Source organism: Lissotriton vulgaris, chromosome 3_1 (genome assembly GCF_964263255.1).
Source record: "Lissotriton vulgaris chromosome 3_1, aLisVul1.2, whole genome shotgun sequence".
In the NCBI taxonomy this organism is placed as follows: Eukaryota; Metazoa; Chordata; class Amphibia; order Caudata; family Salamandridae; genus Lissotriton; species Lissotriton vulgaris.
In genome coordinates, this window is record NC_141689.1 from 2,102,690,467 (window position 1) to 2,102,709,419 (window position 18,953).

Sequence of the window (18,953 nt, forward strand, 5' to 3'; positions counted from 1 at the left end):
AATTGCTAGATTTCTACACGATATACAGTTTTATCATTGGGAACCTTTGTGCCCATTTCAATGGAAACGTTCTGTCTGTAAACGGCAGTGCACTACCACATCATGCTTTATCAACATATTTACTGAGTGAGAGTTTTCAAATATGACCGGAGACAATGATATTAGTAAACTAAGGCAAGTCAGGGATCATGTGTATCCTATATTTAGGCTAGATTTTTATTATGCATGAAGCAACAGTTTAGTCTAGTAAAACAAACGAGTTTTTGCAAAGTAACCATGCAGAACACACATATTTGAATGTGCTCTCATGAGTGATTAATAAAAAAATGCAACTCAGTAAAACAAAATATTTGTCAAGAATCACACAATTTGAGACCAGTTTATGGGTCAAGAGCATTACTGTTAAGTCAAATAGATTATTAAAGTCACTAGAGGTGGCGTGGCCAAGATGGGAGTGTGAGCGGATGTGTCTCACTCGAGTTCCGTCTTCGCCGGGCCTAAGCTTCGACAAAGCACCCTTGTCCTACATCATGGGTGACCAAAGGCTCCCTCCCTGCCCGAGGATTGCGATTCGCCGCCCAGGGATGGCTTTATCCCACCGAGCAAGGTGAGAGGGAGACAACAGCCTTGCACGGACTTGAGGCATAGTGGTCCTGCGGCTGCCGATACGGAGAGAAGCAGAGTCCGCTGGAGGACCGGGCTGTGATCACGCCAGTGCCCAAGGAGTTTATGGGGACTATGTGTGGTTTACAAATGGTGCCACCATCTCTAACAAGTAAGCAGCGTGGACTTGGCTAGAAGGGCAGCGCATCTATGAGGAGGTGGCCCGCGGCTCTGATCATCGGGATTGTGGGGGCCTGTGCGACACTCCATTGGCGTGTTATTGCTCCCACAGCCCATCAAAGAACGCGGCCTCGCAATATCCAGCAGCCTGAGGCGGATTTAATGGGGGCTCCACTGGAGATCCTGAAGGCGCTCACGGAGATTGAAGCGTGAATGATCCTTTGAGGCACTCGGAGAGCGAGGGAGGGCAGTGGCGGTCCACTGTGGATGACTTGTGAGGTTGGCCATTCGCACCCTTGGCACCTGGAGCGAGCAGTGCTCCGGCCCACCGACGAAGAGGCCCTGAACCTAGCTACTTCCCATGCCAGCTACGATTCTGCTAGAGCCCAGTGTGGGTGAGTGGCAGCAGAAGGATAACATTGGTGGGGCTGCATGGTGGGAGGGGGGGGGGAGGGGGGAGCCTGCTCCCAACAGTTCCGCGACCAACGAGGTTTGGGGGAAGACTGAAGAAGTCTCTGAGGAGCAGTAAAGAAGCGAGGCGAAGAATAATGGCCGCAGCCTGTGCATCTGTGTAGAGATCGGCCTCCTACTGTCCTGGTGAAGACGGCCCGGAGACTGTAGACTGTAACCCACCCAGAATCAGCCCAGCGCTGGCTGTCATGTGAGACTGCTCTATTCCATCCACTGATTATTATGAGCGGCCCTGATTGAGGAGTACAACACTTGAGGGGCCCGGGCTCGCTTCCTTGACTGGTGAACAATGGTCCCCCCTACTCAGGGAGGGCCCGGTTCACTTTACACCTACATCATCCGGATCGTGTGGAGTGCTGGGGTGGTCCCGCTGACCCATCCGTGTCATAGTGGCTACCATACACACACGGGGCAACAGACAAGCACAAATCACAACGGCAACAACAACAATAAGAATAAAAAAATAAAATTAAAAAAAAATTTAAAAAAATAAATTAAAAAAAAGGAGCGCTCAGTGCATGACCTTCTTATGAAACCCACAAGGAATCCGCAATGCGCTGGGCAAGTTGTTGCTGGAGAGGGTGCTGAAGGAGCGGTGACCCGCAAATTCTTGGAGTCCCTTTTCGCCTCGCAGGGAGGAGATATCCCGGCCATACAAACGGACATACAAGCCGACCTGAGAGAGGTGCCGAGGGATATTGATGCGGTAGGCGAGAGAGTGGCGGCACTTGAGGAATACACGACGGCTAGAAGCGAAGAAATCGCCGTCCTCCAGCAAGAGGTCATTCGGCTGCAAGATCACGAGCTTGATCGTCAGGCACACCCAGAGAAGACCTGGAGAACAGGTCAAGACGGAACAATGTCTGGATCCGCTCAGTCCCCACTGGAGCAGAAGGCGATGACCTGGAAAGGTATTTCCAGGCTTTGTTCTGAGCAGTTCTGAACACTCCGGCAGAGAACACGGTCAAAATAGATCCCTGTCATCGGGTTGGGCCCCCCCCCCCCCCGGCAATTACAACCAGCGGACATTCTGGTCTGTGTAAATGACTTTAGAGTGAAGGAGGCGATTTGTAAGGTGGCTCGCTCCAACCAGGCGCTGCAATTCAGAGACCACTCTGCATAGCTTTTACAGGATCTGGCTGCTAGTACTCTTCAGAAGTGGAAAGACTCCTGGCCTTTGACCAATCATTTGCGCTCGGCTGGAATTGCTTTTTCCTGGCGCCATCCGTTCTGCATCATTTTTTTGGTATTAAGGCAAGCTCCAACAATTTTGCTCTCTTGCGGAGACCTGCAACTGGGAAACCTAAACCCGGACTGCCTGGCCTCCCAGTCCTCAACTACAGGGGATGGAGCCCTGTCTACTCATCAACGGGGCCCACGGTCTGGGTCGCGACTAGACCGATTGTGTCCTGATCCTGTAACAACATATAAAAGAGCGAACTGCAGTGCTTCGATCTCGCTGCGGCGCAGAGGGGGATTTCCTGGGCATGAACGGCTGAGTTACCAATGGATGGGTGAGATTCACTGCATGACTGGGCCTGAAGGGACGGGGGGGATTACTTTAATGCTGAGAAATGTCTCTTGCACTCTTGGCTGCCTCCATATTTCCTGCCGCCCCCTATGGGAAGGACACGTTTTGTATTTTTTTTTCCTCTTGTATCTGGGTTGTTGAATTGTTTATGGGTGGGTAGGGATCTCTCGCCGATGAGCTCTTAGAATATTCCTTTCAGGTATTATATCTCATAGTGTTCACAGCTGTACAGCACCCTCCTTGGTTTGTTGAAACTCAGCGGTACAATAGCCAAACCTACATAATCTCCATAAACCTAGTGGGGATAGGGAGCCTAAAATAATTAGCCTCAATGTTTGCGGTCTTAATAACCCTGTTACGAGGAAAGCGATACTCTCCCTATTTGAGCATTCTTGGGGAGATATTGGTCTTCTTCAGGAGACTCACCTACTCTCAAAAGACAAACACAGAATGCAAGCTAGAGGGTGCCCATGTCAGTACTGGTCCTCCGGGAAGGGTGGTGTGGCTATCTTATTTTCCAAGAGCTTTAGGGGCACAGTGTTGGGCTCTGTGGAGGGGATTACGGGTCATTTGCTAGCTTTGCGGGTACATTTCATTATACAGTGGCTTCAATCTGCTCTCCTAACGAACAAAAAGAAGATGTCTTTATGGAGGCATTCGCCAAAGTGCTTTACACACCTGACACTGCAGTTGTGGTGGGTGGAGACTTGAAATTGGTGATGGACTTGGAGAAAGACCGCTCTGATCGGAGGACGGGAGGCGCGGGAGCCACTTCATTGACTGGCCGGGAATGGCTTGAGGTATGTGGATTGAGCGAAGCTCGGCCGGGCTTGCACCCTAGCGACTGATTACAATTATTATTCGGCTGCACATAAATCCTACGCTAGCTTGGCCACTCTCTGGTCACCTCGGCCGCCTGGGAACGCACCCAGGCCTCTTCCATCGGAGTCCGTTCACTCTCTGACCACGCACACATCACTCTGACCATGTACACTTTCTCCTCTTTACCCCGACACCAAAATGGCTTCTGGGAGATTTGATGCGGTTGTCCCCGACAATTGTTTATGCATTACAGACAACATTCTAGGATTACTGATCACTTAGCGTTGATGGCTCCAGTGCTTGGTCCTCGGTTTGAGAGGCACTTAAATTGGTAGCACGGTGGGCTCTGATCACAAAAGCTGCACACAAGAATAAGATAAGAAGGGCTAAAAGGGAGGAACTTGATTTGAAAGTAAAGGAACTAGAGGCAATTCAAAAACGCTCCGGGGCACCCCGGATCTGGAGGCAACTCGAAAAGGAACGGCTCCACCTTCCGAACCTAGATTTGGACAGAGCTGAACATTCAGTAACGCCCTTGACGCATAAATACTTTGTAGGAACAAATAAGGGGGGGGGGGGGGGGGGAAACGCATGCTAGACCATTGCCTGCGCAGCAAGCAACATGCACAAGCAGTTAAAACAGTGCAGGGAGCTCAGGGGGCAGAGGTCACTGATGACCTTGGAATCGCTGAAGCCTTTCAGGCCTATTATTCAGAATTATATTCTGCAGATCCTTCGATCTCCTCAGATCCACATGCCCACGTAAACGATGGAGCCGTCTCTTCCCTCCCTTCTAGTGAGGCTGAAAATCTCAATGTTCCTATACGTATCGAGGAGGCAATATCTGCGATTGCCCGATTCAAGCCTTTGAAGGCGCTGGGACACGATAGGTTCAGCGAAGTCTTTTCTGCACTGAACTAGCTCCCTTGCTCACTCGTTTGTTTAATTAATTTGGGGATACAGGTACACTCACCGAAACAATGCAACAAGCCTTAATTACCGTGATACCCAAGCCCGACAAGGACCCAAAGCTCTGCAGCTCGTATAGATCAATCTCATTGTTAAATATAGATGCAAAGTTATTCTCTAGTACCCTTGCCCAGCGTTTGAACCCTTTGATGCCCGGCCTAGTGGAGCCGCACCAGGCTGGATTTATCGCCGGTCGACAACGCGGGGACTGCACTAAACAATCTGCCATCAAATCTGTAAGGTACAGCGTTCCCGCAAAGAGGCCTGGTTGTTAGCGGTTGACACCGAGAAGGCCTTCGATCGGGTACACTGGCCTTACTTGTACGCTACCTTAGAACGCTTCGGTATGGGCACACGCTCTGTACCTGGATTGCGAGCATACATAGCTTCCCTAACGCTTCTGTCAGGGTGAATGGAGTACGATCTTGTGGTTTGACAATCAGTAGAGGTTCGAGACTGGGTTGCCCCTTATCACCGTTGCTCTTTAGCCTGTACATGGAGCCCTTCACACAAAGACTTCGGGACAACCCTATCGCTAGGGGCATTCAGTTTGGCACCAACCAACATCTCAGCAGTCTATATGCGGATGACGTTATCTTTTCCATCCCTCACCCTTTGACCTCTCTTTCAGCTATTGTGGCAGACTTGCACGCCTTTGGCCAAGTATCTGGTTTTAAGATCAATTTGCAAAAGTCACAAATATTGAACTTGACTTCCAACCCAAACACCGTGGGAACCCTACGTGCTCAGTTTGACTTTGATTGGGTTACAGAGGAGGTAATATATCTGGGGCTGGTCCTCAATAGGAGCCTAGCAAAAACCGCTGAAGCAAACTATTCCAATTACTCGCACGCATGCGCAAGGACCTGACACAATGGCAGGGGCTACCGTTGTCATGGCTAGGCAGGCTCCCTGCTGGAAGATGAATGTCTTACCAGGAGCACTATATATTTTTCAGACTCTTCCACTTCTTCCACCCCCGGGGGCACTCCCTAACATCCAAAGGGAGATTGAGTGTTTTATTTGGGGATCGGTATCCCCTAGAGTGCAGAAACATCTGCTGCAACGACCGAAGGGGGAAGGTGGCCCCGCGTTGCCAAACATGATACGCTATTATCAGGCGTTGTTACTACGATACATGGTGAAATAGAACCGTCCAAGTACGGAGAAACACTGGGTATTTATGGACCAGACGGTTACTGGGCGCCATATAGGGAGGGGTGGTTGCCCAGGTCTTCGAGCTTGGGGGCTTCATTCTTCTCCAGTAACACGGCCAACCTTCCAAGTCAGGGATAAGGTGGCCTCATCTGTGAACCTCACAACGTTCCCGTCGCCTATGTCCCCCATATTCTCGAAACCGGACTTCCTCCTGGTGTGGTCAAGGGGGTAGATGCCTACTGGGTACGGGAAGGGTGCAAACGACTGGGCTGCCTTTTTGACCATAATGGCCATATCCCTTTCACACCACTCGCGGCTGATTTTTACTTATCTACCTCATATCAATTTCTCCACGCTCAAATGCTGCATTGGGTGTTGGGTGGGTCCACTCGCCCCTCTGTAAGCAGGCCAATGTTCTCATTCGAAAAGTGGATATTTCTTGAGAATGACAACAAAAAACTAATCTCTGAAATATACTTGTTTCTCTCCTGCAAGATTCGCAAGGTCAGATCTGCGGGTCAGAAGCGGTGCGAGGCGGATATTGGCCGGACTCTCTCGGACAAAGAGTGAGAGGACATTTTTTTATAGGACTCACCATAGTGCACATACCATGGGACATACCGAAACACCGTACAAAACATTTTCATATTCTCATTACACTCCCTCCCGAATAATGAAGTGGAATTCTCAATGCAACAGGCTGTGCTGGCAAGGTTGTGGTAGCCCTGGTATTCTCCTCCATCTTCTATGGAATTGTCCAAAACTCACGAGATATTGGGATAAAATATTAGATGAAATAAACAGGGCCTTTGACACGGCTATCCCTAGGTTACCCCACTTATAAAATACTAGGTTTGCCAAATACACTGACCTTCCCTTTGCGCTCAATAAAAGGCAGACAGATGGCCCTGGCACTTAAAGCCGCCCACTGGGTGCTCTTATCTTGTTGGAAGTCTGATAGAATCCGGGAGCACACACAGTGGCTTCACCAGTTGTGGTCCCTTCTGGGAATGGAAAGATTATCAATGGCTACCCTGTGGGATAAATCTGACTTTAGAAAGATCAATACTTTCCTGCGAATTCCGAGAGCTACCTGCCCATTCTGAAACTGATGCTGGTAGTGAGGTCTGGTTGTTCCCCTGAGTGTTTTTCCCTTGCTTCTGTTTACTGAATCATGGCTCATTTGGAGAGGGATAGGAAGGGGTGTGTCTTGTTCCTTGTGTGGTTCAAGAAGGTCTTTTTTGTTTTTTTGTGCCCTTTACTTGGTTAAGAAAAGGCAGATTTATCGGCTCAGGAATAGCTGTTTTCGCTTAAGGTGTGCACTTTGAGGGCACCATGCACAGTTGGCTGATGTTAACCTCAAGGTCTGAAGTTAGAATGCAGGTGGCCTCACTTAGCTTTTCTGTTGACACAGCCGGCCCAGGTTGGGTTGTAGGCATTTAATTTGCATAAGAAAATGCTATAGTTACTTACCATTCCTTTGGTGACCCTTAAAGCAGCCGACCCATTGGGTTGTAGGAAAATATGCGGTGCATTGTTTTTCATATATGCTCTGCTAATAAAAACCGATTTAATTCTAAAGTTACCAGGGACATGCAGATCTTGTAATATTTTTATGATTTTGAGGCCTGAGGCAGTGTTTGAAGGGAGTTTTCCACCAAAAAAAGATCACAGGGTTGAACAACTTCAGAAAGGGGAGCTTGGGAAGGTTCACCACAGTGATAAACTAGAAAATAGATTCACAAATAAGGAATCCATCATCAGTCTCTTCATGATAAAAAGATGGAGAAAACAGATCCAGACGTAACAACTTACGCATTACAGGAACTCCCAAGATGGTGGCTAACGGTGAGTTGGAAACATGTGCGGGACCTCTTGGACTCTTTGATGGAAAAAGCAGAATACCACCAATCATTCTATTGATACCACACGATTTTCAAAAAACAGTGGTTTCTGCTCTTATCCTTTCCAAATAGATTATTGCAATGCCCTCTTGGTCAGTTTACACAAAGGTCTTCTTGACAAGCTGCAGGTTTTTCAGAACACAGCCCGACTCCTGCTAAAGATTCCCAGGCATTAGCCTACCAAACAAGTGCTTGCTTCCCTTCTTTGGCTCCCCATGAAGAAAAGGATTGACTTTAAAAGCCTTATGCATTGCCTTTAGAGCCTTACACAATTCCAGACCGGAATACCTAATACATCAGTTCCACTGGTATGTTCCACTAAGAAATCTCAGATCTTCATTTCTTTTAAAAACAAGATAAGATAAATTAGTAGCGAAAAGGAAAACCGATCCCATTGTTTATAAAGGCTCGACATGCTTGCTCGTCTTGGAAATTTGATCTAGGACACCCACAAAGTGCAAGTCGCTTAGGGTGGCCAATGAATACCTTTGAATCTAACAGATCCAGAACAGATGGGGGGTTCCATTTAGGTTGATCTATAGCTTGAAAGACCCATCACTTGTTCTCATCTTGTTCTGGGATCAGCTTTAAGACTATGCTGATCACATCCAAGGAGGAAGCGATAACAATCCTGAACACAGATGATATCAACTTAGAAAAGAGGTTGCGGAAGATCCACCAAGAGTGGCAAAAACAGCAGTCAAAAACACACAGGAGCACACAAGGATTCAAAGAATGTGGTCTCTTTCGCTAGTGCTGTAGTACTGATCTCGTCATAGCAAGCTCAATTTAAGTCAATAATTGTTATTTTAATTCCGGCCCCCTGATTTTGGGATCATTAGAGAAGTAATTTAGCTTCGGTAAACATAGCATCCAAATTTTTCTGGATGACTTTTCTTTTAAAATGGTGGATGTGTTGCAGTGATGATGTAATATTTCAGTAACTATGAGACCTATATACTTCATTTTGGTATCAAAACATACGATTGTATTGGGGGTCAAGTACTCTTATAGAGACAGAAAATACCTCCTCGAGTAACCCTTCCACCATTTTCCAAAATGGCTGCTATAACAGAGGAAAAAGAGATATACATAGAAATGAAACAAATACTAATGGTTTTTATTCTTTTTATGTATACACCAAACAATATTTATGATGTGAATATGGAAGAAAAAAAAAAAGGGTTATCACTTCTGCTTTAAACACATTTTCATAGTCTCACTTTATGTATTTGCTTCGGCGATCGCTTGTGTTACATGTGAGAACATGGGGTTCTGTTGCAGGACCTCCCCCCACACACTTTGTGCATGGCTTTTGATGCCATTTTGACTATTAAGTACTGGGTCCCTGTACCAGTGTTCTTTCCCTAAATGATTCCACTATTGGGCCTTCAGATCCCCTGTAAGTTTCTAGTAAATGGTGCCTGGGTGCCTAGGGCACTGGGAATGAAGAGGGTCCCCTAGAGACACCTCACTTAGGCCATACAGACTGCTCCTGCAGCATGCAAGGCCTGGTGCGGACAAAATGAAATAGTCGACAGGGCACACTGCCTGTGTGTCATGCTTAAATAGCACTGCCGAAGGTATAGGTAAGTCACCCCTGTAGCAGGCCTGACAGCCTTAAGACAGGGGGCACTATATCACAGATGTAGGCATATTTGCATGAGCAGATATGCTTCTACAATATTTAAGACTATTCTTAAATGTTGTAAGCGCCAGGGAAGCCATAAAGATTACATGGGCTGTAAACTAGACAACTCGGGTTCCCCAGCACCTTGATGGCCTCTCTGAACCCAGGAGTGCTTGGTACCAAACTACTACTCTCAATAGACCCACACTGAGGACAGTGTGAGGTTTATTGAAACATGTACTCAGATGGCACCTCAGAGGTGCTCCCTGAAATCCTACCAACCCTAGTGTGGTCACAGACTTGCTTTAGACAGCAAGCCACCACCAGACATGTTTCTGGACCCGTGGGCCGAGAGCCCCGGCTCTCTGGGACCAGAAACAAAGCACATCCTGGGCGGAGGTGTCACTCCTCCCCCAGGATGGGCACAGTGCTTGAGAGGGAAGCTTCAAAGGCCTGCTACCTTTGTAATGCAACCCCAAGCCTCTGCTGCTAGCAGCACATAGCAGCCCCATGTTTTCACCCCCACTTGGGCAGGAAAGCTGCCAGGAAAAACTAGGAAGATCAGGAGGTGTGCCCACATCTGCCAGCGCCACCCCTAAGGTGAAGGAGGAGAGGTGAAGTACACCTTTCAGTCCCCGTAATCTTGAAGAGGACTATGCCCTTCCCACAGGAGGGTGGAATAATTTAGGGTGGAGACACCCCAGATAAGGTGTCCATTGGCCCTACCTGTCACGCTCTTAAAACGCCCTAAATCTAGTATTTAGGTGGCTTTCCAGACCCTCCAACCAGTTCCTGCCACCCTAAGAAGGACAAAGACGACGCTGTGCAGAGAAGACTGTCGGACCCCCACTGACTTGGTCCCAGCCCTACCGGCCTGACTGCAGCTTCGAAGACCCTGCGGAAAGAACTATGCTTGTCCTGCAGCCAGCAACCTATGCAACCCCTGGGAGGACTGCCTGCCTTTGAAGAAGACCAGGAATCCAGAGTTTAGCTGCTCTGTCCACAAGAACCAAGGACTCTGGTGCCCTCCGGATCCGCAATACTTGACCACTTAGCACCAGACTCCTCCGGCCTGTGTCCAAGTGGCAACCCGATCCAGAAAAGGTGACCCAGAGTCAGAGGCTAGCATTGGCTGACCCCTCCTGGACTCCATGACAACTCCAGCAGTGTGAATCCAAAGGCGACCATCAAATGCGACCGGCTATGTAAGAAAACCCGACATCAAAGGACACCCCTGCACCCGACGACCTACAACATCTCCACTTACTTCTGCAGTCGCCGATTTCCTTCATGCAGCCTCCAGTATGTCACCTGCAGCCTGTTTCACCAACAGAGTTTCGCCATTGAATTCCATTGGGAGCTCGACACAGAATTTGATCTCTGCACCCGGCCGCCCCGGTGCCACTGGTGGTGTATGTCTGATGTTGCCTTGTGGCCCACCCTGTGGTGGTCCGAACCTTCAAAGCTTGACCCCAGAAACGTATTTACTTACCTGCAAGCAGTGCGCCTTCAAGCATCCCCAGTCTCCATTGGGCCACATTCTAAACTTTGACCTCTGCACCCGACCACCACTGTGGAGCTGGTGGTGCAGTGTTTTTGTCTTACACTCCTCTGTGTTAGGCCTAAGGCTGCTCGTTCACACTACCACAAATAGAGCACTTTGGGTTTGCACTGAGCCATGTACACTTCTAGGAAAAATCTCTGGACTATGTGCACGGTATAACCACCTGTTGGTATAGCATACACAGAGCCAGCTTCCTACAGTACATTTAAAGAATGTTAGACATTGAGTAGAGCATATCGACAGGGACATCTTTTTGTAGCACAGGTTTTGCACATACATGTACGTGCAAATTCTGTGGGCAGAGGTTTTAGTAACTTTGTAGGTTTTAGCAGCTCATCAAGATCTTCCCAACCAAATTCACACAGATCTTTCTCTACATATGCATAATCCAAAACATTTACACACCTGATCAAGTAGAATGCTCTTTTAATATGTCCACACACAGAATATGACTTCCGTGGAAGGTCACTTAGCGGGGCTGACCTCTTGAACTCACAGTACCCAAGATAGTCAAATGTGTGACAGTCACAGCTCAATTTCCAAACACACACAAGGTATTTTTCTACTTCTTTAAAGTCAAATTTTTCTTCTGTCTCAGCAAATCAATAGAAACTTCACACATTCAGCAGTTATAGCTCCACACTTTGTTCAAATGTTGCTCAGTGTTATCACCCGTAAGGATATGTGCCTTGATAAGAAAACTGGGCATCTCTGGGTCAAGTTTTTTTGCAGAGAATATAAAGCGGGATTAAGTGTCTTTTCTTGCCTGTTCCAGAACGTATCCATAACTCTGCCAATCCTTGACTTATGAACATTGCCACAAAGCTAAGAAGCACAATAGTAACACCTGTGTTATTTGACAGTACAATGACTCGATTGGAACCATTTCGAACAGCCGAACACACATGTGGCAGCCGAACACACATGTGGCACAACACAAAGGACAGCTTCCTCCAATTTGCTTTTAAGTTCATGAACATATGTCCTGTACCTTTTGAATATATCTCTGCAATCAATCATTCCACTTGCAATAATTGAAAATTCAGTGTTCACTAAAGCAAGTTAATTTTATTTGATGTTAATAACCCAAATGTATCAAGTTGCACAGGTATAGGTGTTGATATTTTGATGCAGAGAAGGTCATACGTTCCACTTGCAGCCATTTGTCTGATTCTCTCACATTCTTTAACATATAGTTGAAGATAACTGTCAAAGACAATGTGCAGTTCTTGCACGGTGCACACAGACTTTGCTATATGTAGAACAGTCTGAATGAACTCTGAAGTCTTACATGAATGAAATCTGGACTATTCGAAAATCCACAACAGCAGTTTTCAAGAAGGACACCTTTTCAAACTCAAATTCTTCAGGTAAAAGGTTTTGTTTTTATCCCCCACAAGCTCTGTGCTTCACTGCTTTGGCTGCAGCAGCTACATCCAATAATGCGTTTGTTGGAAGATAATGCAACAGAATATCCTTGAATAAATTCACCCCTTTCTTTTGCTACATCCATCTCTCTATGTGCTAGTGAAAGTCGTTGTTTTGTAACCGGTTTTGAGGTGGCTGGTTAGACGAAACTCTTACAATAGAAAATAAAGCATGGAAGTTTAGCTTTAGTGATTATGTCAAACAGGTTTTTCTCTTTCAATACAAATATCTCCTGCTTCAGTCTGCGAATAGTTTCAATCCATGTTCCAAGACATCTAGTAGACGGGTCTTTATATTGTTATCCACATATTGTTAGGTTGAGAAGTTGTGTAGTTGCACAGGCTAAGCCATTTCAAAGGAGTTTCCTTGCTACTGCATGAAATGAAGCCTGTCAACATTAAAATGTTTGTCTCTTTCCCACAGGTTCGTGGTGGGTGAGGAACAGTTTTAAGATGGTCCATTAATTTTTAGTTTTTTATCTCTCCAAAGCATTGAAAATAGAAAGCACTTCATGGTAAACTAGCTGCCATTGAGAAACATTTACTTTTATGTGTCTGACCAAAAATCCCTTTGGAGTTAGTTTCATCTGGAGACTGGGCATTGAACCTTCCCCCATGTCTTTCACCACTAAATGTATTTGGATGAGGTTTCTGTAGAGATATGGTTTATCTACCTCCAACTTCTTCATTCTTTCTCAATACCAGGACCTATATCTCAGGTAGTTTATGCCATCGAATTACCGAAACACAGTAAATCGCGGGCTCACTGATCTTCACGTGCAGCTCCCAATCACTTCCCGATCAGCATGTACCAAGTTTTTCACAAGAGCAATCATGTATAAAACATCTCCCTAGTATTTGCAAAGTTCAGATTTTTCTTCACATTCTATGACAAAGTCTACAAGCTTGTTTTTCAGATTTTCTGATTTTGAACTGAATGTATTAAATATTACCTGGCTTTGCATTATGTCTTTCGAATAAAGTGCATCCTGTGCCTTGTTAACATCGGAGATAAGAATTGCAAAAACTAACTTGCAATTCTTGTTCCAGAAAGCATTCCAACTCTAGGTTTCTATAGCTTCAAATATGATGAGCATACCATGTAACTAACAAACATAAGGAGTTCAGCTCAATACAGACTGGACAGTTTAGCTTCCAAAGGTTTCAGACTCAATAAGTGCATCATCTATGCCACAGTCAGTGAGATAACTTCCTGCATACGGCAATAACTTTTGTCATGTGCAAAACATCCATTAATGGATAAAGCTCATCAAATTCTAGTGAACTGCTCCTAAAAAAATCAGCTACAATACAGAAAACACCTTCATCGCAGAAAATTGGCACTAGAGGCTGGTCTTTAAGCTGAGCAAGCACATTTTGGACATCTTTTAGAGTTGTCTATACAGTTACGTGGTTTGTGACTGGAGATGGTATTACTGGTAAAAACCCAACCTTCATTGGGGCAGTATTCTGGTAGAACAGCGCGGAGATACTCCCTAGGGAGTTTATTCATAGCGCTATATAAGCCCATAAATAAATAAATAAACAGAGCATGAATGTCCGCCCTCGGAGGAACTAGCTTTTCTTTATCCTTCAGTCCACACCTAATAAAAGATATGATTAATTCAGTTAATTCAGCTTTGCAGACCTCAGCATCAGGCAGAAAAAGAGCCATGTCCTCAGTTACTTTGAAACGTTCTGGTAGACTGGGACGTGTTGATAGCTTGCAGTGTTTTTTGCACACATTGGCAAGGGTGTGGAGTTAGAAATTTACAGTTTTGTTTGTTTATGCCTACAGCTGACAGTTTGTTTTCCAGTAGCTACTTCTTTGGTACAGTCTTGAAAGAGCACCATTGCAGTATCATGAATGCTGGATGTTCCAGACGAAGAAGAGCAGTCTTCAAAATCAAAATTATCAAGAGCAGCAATTGTAAATCCCTTCTTAGTAAAGTGATATAGAAGTGGGCTGCTAACAAGTTCCTCACCCGTACTATGTCATTATAACTTGTTGATACACCAATCCTATTCATTGAAGTGATTAGCTCTCTACTTTTGCACTGGTCATAGAATGTGTATGCAGTCATCATGTAGAGCGGAGTTTTCTTTTTGCAGTGACTTAGTTCAATGAATTGGAAAAGGCAGTACATTTGTACAGCATAAGCCTGTCGGTTCATGGGATTGTCTTCCACTTCTTTGCTTAGATCTTCAGAGCCATCATCAATGTTGTCAGCTTCTGTTCTGAACTCAAGAACTTTAGTTTGTAACTGTTTTGCTTTGCTGACATTAAACAACAATGTAAAAACATGTTAAGACAATAGCAGGCATTCTTTTGGACACCCATGATTTGCGGAGCTCTGGGGCATAACAAAATTGGTCATTAAGTCCAAAACCTAAATCGTTCAGAATGTTTCTTAAAATGATTCCTGCTGATTTTACTGAGTCATATCAGTCGAAAACACCATAAGTGGCTCATTCTTTTTGTTAGACTGACAAAAATTCAGTCAGTGTACATTATCAACAGAAAAATCTTAATGACACTATTATAGCTCAATACAGTTATCAAAGTTGACCATTTTTTCTCTGATCTCACCAAGTGTGAACCTGTAGCCAGCATTAAAGAGTGACTTTAAAACTATATTTGGTTTTGTCAAAGAGTGCAAACTTAACTGAAGGCTGGCGGTTACACTGCTTCTTGAAGCTCATTATACATTTATATTTTCAAATGTATGCATGCATGGATGCTATTCAGGTGGGCATACAAATCTGCTACAAATACATTCAACTCGCTGTTTAGACTAGCTATTCGGCTGAAAACCTCATCTTGGAAGAAATTAGCTACAGATAAAAAGGTTTGCCCTTTGAGACTCACATACTCTGTTCTTTCATCAATCCCTTTGGCCCTTGTTCAGGTTAAACCACAGATAACACATTGAAGATCCTGTGCTTTCTGATCAGTTGTTGGAGGTGAACAAGGGGTAGCCATCGCTCTAAGTGGATGGGCACTACGTTTGGTTGTCGTCGCTTTCTCAAAAGACTCTAATTCTTGTTGCGATTCACTGGTTCTGCAATTTGAAAAAATGTTTTCCAGGCATTTTTTCACTTGTAGAACTTTTTATTACAATGATAAAATATTTGATCTTCTTCATCCATCAGTTTCGATATTTTGGGAAGTTCATCTTGCAGTATTTCTGCAGGATTTTGAACTCTTCTGTCCAGCCGCAGTTGATCTTTCGGATTAGTTTGGCATATGACACCAGTTTTCTTTGTTGAAGGCGTCCTCAGATTTCGGAGTTAGCAACACTGTCCGAAGGTAAAGATCCCCTGCTACCTACCACCTGCTTCAATCATGTTAACAAATTTGAATCAATGGAAAACCTGAAACAAAAACAATATTAAAATACTTTACCAATTTGATGACTAAAACACAATTATAGAGCAGCTCTTTTAAAAAATGGCAGAATGGTTGCTCTGAGGAGTAATTTTCTGTTGCTATAAGACTACTTGAACCCCAAAATTTAAGTTTTCACACCAATATGAAGTATATAAGTTTCATGGTACCTGAAATACTACATCACTGGAGAAAATCCGCCATTTTTAAACATGTTGCCCAGAAAAATGTGTACTGGACTAGTAATGACTACCCAAGCGAAATGACTTCTCCCTTTGGTAGTTCACGCTTGAGTGTTGGGTTCTGCTCTTTAGGTAGCATTCTGTCCAGCCCCACCCAGAGTGTCGAGAACCTGCCCCCTCACACCAAAGGGACACCAGTCTTCAGCGTCCAACTAACCATCTGGTGTTGGTGCAGTGGAATAGGAGGGTCTTTATCCATTGGAGGTACCAATGGGAAGACATATCACAGCCACTGTTAGCTGGGAAGTTGACTGTGGCCCAGGCCCGGAACAGAAAATGATAGATATATGACGCCATAAATTATGGCATCTCTACACCATGGAAAACTGGACAGCAATTCTCCTTAAAATATGCACATATTTTGAACAGACTTGGAAATTACACTCTCTTACGTTAAAGAAAGAAGCACCTGGGTCCAAGATAAGTCCCAACCCTCCCCTTCAGCTTCCAACTAACCATCTGGTGGTGCAGCTGAGGAAAAGTGGAAGAGGAGGGTTTATATCCATTGGAGGTACCAATGGGAAGACTCATATCAGAGCTATTGTTGGCTGGAGGTAGTGGTAAGCAATGGTTCCAGGGTTAGAATACCCTTTTGCATCAGTGCAAACCTACTAACGTGCATGTTTTAAAGTTTGCAACAACTCTTCCCTAATCTTTTCCCTTACTGAGAAATGTTGGAAATTTACTACTGACAATGGCAGACGTAAACCACCTTCCAGAGTTGGGAAAAAAGTGGCTGGAGGGAAAGTGAACTTGCAAACTCAGATTTTCATATGACCAAATCTACACATGCATATTTGCTCATGCTAAAATGAAGTTCACAAATATTTTCTAGGAGTACTATTTCTTGTCCTACTTCTGTAAATTATTGGGAATTCACGAAAGCCACATAGCTGCACTTAATGCAAGGACATTAACTATGGGTGCACTTGAGATTTTTAAGAATAATTGGGCCAGTAATTTGGTCTGGCGTTGACCATGAACTTTTGCGTTTATTAGAATTCTGTTATTTTCCCTGTATCGGCTGGCTTCACTGTGAGTGTTGGACTTGGCCCGTCTGGCAGGTCCACCCCTGAAGTTTTGTGCTCTTTATATGTGTCCGGGGAATGGTGATTCCCCTTCTGAGTGTGTGTGGGGTGAGAGAGACCTGCCTCCCATAGGAATGCATGGGGAATGTATGTGGCTCGGGTAGTTCCTGGTGCGTGGGGCGTGCCGGGTCGTGTTTGGTATGTATGCGCTCGTGAGGTTGAATGCTACAAGATGATGTATGCGGCATGTGTGTGACTAGAAGGGAAGTGCCACTTCTAGACTTTGGTGTGTGTGTGCAGTAGGTGTGCTGGCGCCTGATTGGCTGAAGCTGGCCGGGCCTTCCCCCACCAGGCTGGCTCCACCCCCCTGGGGTGCGTCCAGTGTCCCTGGCCTGGCCAGTAACCTGAAACTCCTTATAACCAGTTCTGGCTGGTTCTCTCCCTGCCTGCCCCTTTGGGAGACAAAGGAAGCTCCTGTATAAAAGGAGGGTGGGCCCTCTTCTCTCTCTCTTCTTCTTCCTGCTTGGGACCCTGCCTGGGTCGTGCTGCTGCTTGGGCTCAGGGGAGGGCGTGCCCCCCTGGGCCCTGCTCCGCTCCTGAACTACGGACCCCCCGAACTTCCCATGGCTTCTGCTTTCCGTGCCTTAGCCCGTGGGAGCGCTTCCCTGCGGTCCTAGCGCCCTGGGGCGCTTCCTCTATGCTCCTAGCGCTCGGGAGCACTCTCTTGCGCCTTGGGGCGCTTCATTCATGCCCTCGCGCTGGGAGCGCTATATCCAACAAGACCGGTGCCCACCCGGCGTCTGCCTCGTGCTACAGAGGCTTTGCAACCCCAGCGAGTGCCTACCTCGCTTTATCTCCTTCCTGGGTGCCTTATCGAGGGAGCCGGGCCCTCGTCAATTTCCCCTGTGTTTCACCGCCGCAGCCCGGGACCCAGCGTGAAGCCCCACCCCGGGCCGCGCTCTGATTGGCTGGCGGCCCGGGCTGAGCTGATGACGTTTCCCCGGGCCGCGCTCTGATTGGCCGGCGGCCCGGGGAGCTGTGGAGAGAGCCGCGAAGGCAGGGGTCGGCGGGAGCCTACTCCGCGCCCCTGCGTCCCACCAGGACCACTGACGCTTCCCCCCCCCGGGGCCCTCAGGAGCGTGAGGGAGCCCGGGAGAACGAGGAGGACCGGCGCGTCTGCCCGCCCACCGGTGAGTGCTGCAGGAGGGGAGGCGGGGCGTCGGAGCACATTGTCGGTGCTCGCCCCTCCCCTCCAGCGCGAGCACGCATGCGCCTCAGGGCCCCCAGTGATGCCGGGTCCTCCGAGGGGGGGGCCCCGTCTGCCTCAGTTCTTGTCCGAGCCCGCGAGGCTCCGTCACGTCCCCCGGGGGCGCCCATTGATGCCGGGTCCCCCGAGGGGGGCCCCGCCTGCCCACAGTCCATGTCCTGAGCCCCGAGGAGGCTCCAACGTGTCCCTGGCCTTGCCTGGGCCCCGAGTGGCCCCACCACGTGTCCCTGGCCCTGCCTGGGCCCCGAGTGGCCCCACCACGTGTCCCTGGCCCTGCCTGGGCCCCGAGTGGCCCCACCACGTGTCCCTGGCCCTGCCTGGGCCCCGAGAGGCCCCACCACGTGTCCCTGACCCTGCGAGAGGCTCCACCATTGCCCCCCTGTCCCCCCGAGCCTGCAGGGCTATGTCAAAGTCCCTCAGCGGCCCAGCACTTAGTGGGCCGCTGCCACGTTTAGGTTTGCCCCGGGCCCCTTACAGCCCACTCTGGACATTGAGACTCTCAGGCGCCCTCGCCCAGGAAGGCCATCGGGCCTAGGGGGCACTACTGACTATTACCAATGGGATGCTGTGAATTCTTATGTGTTGCCCTGCTGATGGGAGCCTCTGTTTGTGTTATGTACCTTACCTCATGTATGTCTATGCTGGTTGGAGTGAGTTCTATTGCTGGTCCTATGAGACCCCGGGGCGGGACGTATTCTAATGCTAAGCTCCTGGCGATTATGTGTCTAGTCCTAGTCCGAGGAAACTCCCAGTTGTTATATGTTCTAAA

General features: G+C 47.2%; 1 protein-coding gene across 2 annotated transcripts in view; it reads right to left on the minus strand.

Annotated features, from left to right (window-relative positions):
- DCUN1D4 (defective in cullin neddylation 1 domain containing 4) overlaps nt 1–18,953 on the minus strand; it is a 365,350-nt gene that overhangs the window by 284,817 nt on the left and 61,580 nt on the right. The gene's annotated exons all lie outside the window — the stretch shown is intronic.